Below are 5,780 nucleotides of genomic sequence, written 5' to 3'. Positions count from 1 at the left end.
TCGGATATCATATCGCATTAACAACACCACATCTGGCGTCACAGAGATCTTCTGTTACTGTCCTTTCTTCTTAGAGGAAGTACAGAAACACGTAACTCTGGATTTGTTTTAATGTTTGAATTGCAATAAACGACACAGCAGCTTTTTGGCATGTTAAAACTATTATTTTCTGCCTTGCTCAGGAGAGTAACAGCCGGCGAAATTACAGCCTCGCCAAATGTGTGCTCTAAAATGATATTTATAAATGACTATTATCATTATTATAAGCAAGACAATAAATGGTAAAGATATTTAGAAAATAAACGTATTTAAGATACGTTCATAAGAAACGTAACGTGGGAGAAAATATGTTTCTAGAAGATATGTAGAAAATAAACGTATTTGAGATACGTTCATAACGAACGTAACGTGGGAGAAAACGTTTCGAGCTAAACGTAATTGAGAATGCAGTTTAGTTCTGTGGGAACGTAATTTTTAGGAGACAGGGTTGCCTGAGGTGATGCATAATGAAAGTTCACAAATATTACACTAACAACCAGAAATGTCGACCTGCTGGTGGCATGAAGGAACAAAGTCAGTAGGATTAATCATCTGGTTACTATGGATTTCCGAACTGAATTTCAAGCCAGTCTATTCAATGAATTTTCAAATGTTTTACAAAAAAAAACCTAAAAAAGGAATTAATATAAGAGAGTAACAAAGTAATTAGAACTGATTTACCTGGAACTTTGAATGTAGATGTTTGTTTGTAGCCTTTATTTAACCAGGTGAAAGCCCCTTGAGATCAAAAGATCTCTTTTTCAAGGGTGACCTGCAGGACATTAGTTACACATGTAACATAAAAACAACAGAACAACAATAAGGATGACATAAAACATAATGTACAGGGTACAATTTACAAACTCTATTTACAGTGACAGGTGCCATGAGTATCAAACAGCATGTCACCCAGCCGAGTTTTAAAATGATGCAGATGTAGACATCGAGGCTCCATACTCTGATAAACCCACTGAACAAACAGATAGACCAGCTGCTGAGACAGATATGTCATCCCCTTTAAAAAAGCGTATACAAAGGTGTTAAAGGTGATACATATATTTCCATTTGTTCCACTTCCCCCAATTAGCATCTTCCTTTGCTTTGAAATCCGATAACTGTGGTAACTCTCACATCACCTATTTTATAAATATTCCAAAACACATTTATCGGAGCTAATAACAACTTAATTTTACATTAACAAGGTTGTCCTTATTCTGACTTGCCTGATGTATAGGTTACTTACACTGTATATGAAATGCTGCATGGGCATTGTATAAAAACGTATCATATAGATAGTGATACAGTATGGTACATGAAAGAGTTTAGAGCATTATTTCCAGAGAGTGGGTTTAATCGCTGAGGTCCTTATGGAGTCAAATCTCTCAGCAGGGGGTTGCCTTTGATAGTCCCACACTTTTGAAGCACTTTACCTTATGTGTGTGAACTGTGAATATTGTGCCTCTCTCTTTCCCACAGGACTCAATGGTAGACCTGTTTGCATGGTGAGAGATGATTGGTTTGTCACCTCATCATTATTTCCTCATCCACTTCTCAAAAGCCACGTCTTCAAGAAAGCCACTGGTCCATCACTTCATTTTCCACTCGCACACAACCATAATGGAGTCAGTAGTAACAAAATCAAATCAGGTATTTCACTCACACACGCCGCCTACATTTTCTCATTACTTTTCAAAAAGCTCTGCCTTCAAATATAACAATTTAGCTTCAATAATTTTCCTCTTTTTCCACAGCACAATTTTCAGAGGCCTGGAGGGATGAACTTAAAGACCTTGCTGCAAAAGTCAGCTTGTCTTCCGAAGCGGGAAAAGACAAAAAACCCGTACGTGTATTGCTGTTATTGTTGTAATCTGGCACTCAACACTTCTGAACACACTGCGTGATTTCATCCTCTTCAGAAAATTATGATTTGTTTGCCATTTCAACCAATGCCATATTATAATTGGTCAAGCATTTGTATTTGATGTTCTCATTCATAACACTCCGTTCGATGTCTCACTATGGGATGCGCCTCAAACAGAAGCATCAATCTCATTACGCCAATCCTGATTGGCTGGTGATCTTGATGTCTACGTCAGGGAATCCACCCACCCTGTAAGTAGCTTGCGCTACGACGCAGCGTCATTCAAACACCTCTTCTCGCTTCGGAGCACATCTCAAAATATCAGTAGCCGGGCATTGTGCCCGCTTCACCGTCAAGAGCCTCCGCCGACGGCTAGCGCACCAAGCTAGCCTGTCGGGACAGGACCCCTTCATGTCCGTTGATTTGCCGGCCGGCAATCGGGACATGGTGGCGGCCGCCGCGGAGATTGAGCCCCGCGCTGTGTCAGCCTGGGGCTCAACAACGACGGTGGCCGCGAGAGCGGAGCCCCGCGCTGTGTCAAGCTGGGGCTCCCAACTGGACCTCACCGTGGTTCCACCCGCGGAGGATGTCCTGGAGCTGGACTATACGGAGGAAGATGAAGAGGATACCTCTGAGTTCCTCTTATCCGACTCGGATGAGCACGAAGATGACATCTTTGTTTCATCTGCTCAGGCTGCAAAGCCGGAGGCGATGTCCGCTCCCCCGGGCGAAAGCACACCAGCTTCGCACTGCCTCAGTATGGACTTGCAGGCCGTGTGCCAACGCGCTGCGTCCAGGCTGGACATCCCCTGGCCTGAAGTGGCCAAGGAGACCTCCAGATCTCGCTATGAGGGGAAGACCTTGCCCCAAGCAGCGAGGATGAAGAGGCAGCTTCTCCCAGTCTTTCCAGAGATGCTGGACGAGGTGTCGGTCTTGTGGAGAGACCGCCCTTTCAGCAACAAAGCCCCAATCCAGGGTGCCTCCTCTTTGGACTGTGACGGCATGGAGAAACTCGGCCTGCTCCGCATGCCGCCCATGGAGCCGCTGGTGGCAGCCCACCTCCAACCGCGGCTGGCTTCGGCACCGAGCAGGAACCCCACGCTACCGGCAAAGGCAGACCGCTTCCAGTCAGCAATGACCGAACGAGCCTATACAGGGATGAAAACTCATCAGTATGAAAAAGGTGACAAGGATTGTTGGAGATTTGTAGGATGTTTAAAACCAACCTCGTCTCCGCGTGTCGTTTGGTAAGCTGGGTAAATTCGTAAAAAGGAAGGGATTAAGAAACACCAGAATGCAAGTGAAACAATAATCTTGTTTTAATGATACAAAGTAACAATACAAATACATCACCGAATCACGAAGCACTCTGCCGAGTACTCCGGGCTCAGGTTCTACCACGTGTGAGACAGGTCTCAGGAACGGCCAGTCAAAAACAAGAGCGCGAACCAAAGGAAAACACAGGCTTTCATACTAAAACACAGGAGGAGGTGTGTGCGTGCTTTCCCCCAGAGGTCATCTTATTGGGAGAGACCAACACATGGCCTGTCGCACCCAATCAGTGTGACACAGCAGAAGAAACCCGGAAACAAAAAGTCTCTTTCAGTTTGACGAAAACCAGATACCTTTTGGTGTCTGGTACGAACCTTCTCTAAACAACAAGTTTCCTTATCTTATTTCACATCTTGCAGCCAGCACACACACATCCCCTTTATGGCCCTTTGTCCCTGAGTCCATCTTCCCCCCCTCAGGTTACCACACACAAGTTAAAAGTATGTTTTAAGATATAGTTGTTATAGTTGGCTAAATATACGTAATACATGTAAACCACTTTCATATCAATAATAACGAGGAACACATTACCTATGCTCTTAAGCAGTATTAGAGATGCTTTTCAAATAGTCAAACTTCACACAGGCCCAATATAGAGAACACACTCATTTGTCCTACAGCCCTTCCATTTGCTTGAGCTATTGTTCACATCTTTACTTCAAATAAAAGGTTTCATATTGTATATTTCCAGCTTCCTTTACACATACTGTTATTATTATACAAAGTAATTTAACCACCCACATCTATTTGAAAACAAGTAGAATTTCCTGATAATTGACATGCTGGAAAATCTTAGAAGAATGTCCCGTTCCCAGCTCTCTCGTCCCTGTCATAAAGCTGCTTCCATTTCATTGACGTAATAAAACATGTTTTAAGCTAATTTCTCCACAAATGTTTGTAGCATGTTAGACCCGCACATGAAAGAATAAAAACCGATATAGTTGACGTAATCATGCAGCAGGTGATGTATATTTGTTCAGCTTTGCAAGAAAACACTTCATGTTTTTTCCCTTAACAGCATGGTGTATTACGTTCTTGTTTCTCTTTGTATATTCTGGATGGTTCTTAACATTACTCAGTATAGTCTTTTTGGAATGCTTATCCCCTCTCAAATTTCATAGAAATGGGTCGCGCCTGGCTCAATCCCGTCTGTAAAGTATCTCAAAGACTTACACTCTTTAAAATATTCATCATGCGTTGTGAGGCGTAAATTTTTACTTGTCCTCCGTTCAATAGTTAAGTATTATACTGAACTGTATGGTGTTATCGGTATTGTATATATGACTGAAAAGCCAAAAAGATATTGGTCTGTCGTTCTAGACTCAAATGAACTATACCAGATTAACTTCCTTGCCATAACCACGTTTACTAATACTTCAGGAGTAATTCAAGATAATCCCCCGACCCCACAAGAATATTGGCTTTTAAAATTAGGTAAGACGTGTGATTGCGGTACATGTTAGCAGTGAACATCGTACCGAGACGACGAGCTTAAAGTACCTAACAGAAACTGCCAAAGAGTCCATGGAATAGTGGAGGGTGGTGATTGTAATAGAAGAAACTCATAATTGTGGTTTTAGAGACATTTGGGGTGTGGCAGTCGGAGCGGTTTTCTATATATTGTGGGCTCCAGAGCCCTGATGTTGAAAGCATTGTTATGCCAATAGTATGGTTCGGGCTTTGCTGTGTCGAGCTTGGTCGGTTTCTGATTCTATAGTATGAGCACTGGTAGTATAGAGACAGCAATTCTGTGAGAGATTCTGATAGAGTACAAGATTTGACCATTTTCATACTATCTGTGTGGTATGTGGGCGCCCAATACCAATGTTGAGGATACTCGTAGTATTTAAATGTTTTGGGCTTTTTGTTTCTTATTTTCGTGCAACAGGTCAGAGGGTACTGGATGGGGGATTCCTTTGCCGCCACTCACCTTATTTAATTTCTTTGTCCAGTTACGGTGTTTACTGATCCTGCGATGGTTTGTCTGTGGTGTGGGTCGGGCTGTGATAGATGTGTGATGTTGAATTGTTGTTCTGTCAGTTCATGCTCCTGGGTAGTATTCACAGTCACCCTGCAGACTACATATACAATGCGAGAAACTGAGCGTGCTCCGTTTTACGGCTATGCTTCGAGGACAGCCGTTTCATGACCGCTGATTTTGTGTTCGGTCTTGGTAAATACATTTACGAGTGAATATTATGGTATTCCATATCTCATGTTGTGTTACGTGTAGTTTATTCTGGTCGGGTTGTTCCCTAGTTAGTTGTGATCATGTTGTACTGTTTCTGTTGGAGAGATTTTGGGACTTTACTGTTTTGTAGTGTCCTACGATCTCTTTGTTGTAGGTCTGTCATAGTACAAGTTCTGGATATGGTTTACATGTCCTGTGACTTGCGTTTTTATTTTTTTTATTACTTTGTAGTCTCTTTGTTGAGGAATATTTTGTGTCAGGTGATTGTTATCATTCTGGCATACGTTCTACTTTTCGAGAGTTATCAAAATTGCTGAGGTAACGTGTAGTCTTGGTTAGCTGTGGGGGGTCTTGGGT

Source organism: Notothenia coriiceps, unplaced genomic scaffold, assembly GCF_000735185.1.
Source record: "Notothenia coriiceps isolate Sejong01 unplaced genomic scaffold, NC01 NC01_scaffold00022213, whole genome shotgun sequence".
Taxonomy (NCBI): domain Eukaryota; kingdom Metazoa; phylum Chordata; class Actinopteri; order Perciformes; family Nototheniidae; genus Notothenia; species Notothenia coriiceps.
The sequence above is the reverse complement of the archived record's forward strand: the minus strand, read 5'-3'. Positions refer to the sequence as shown.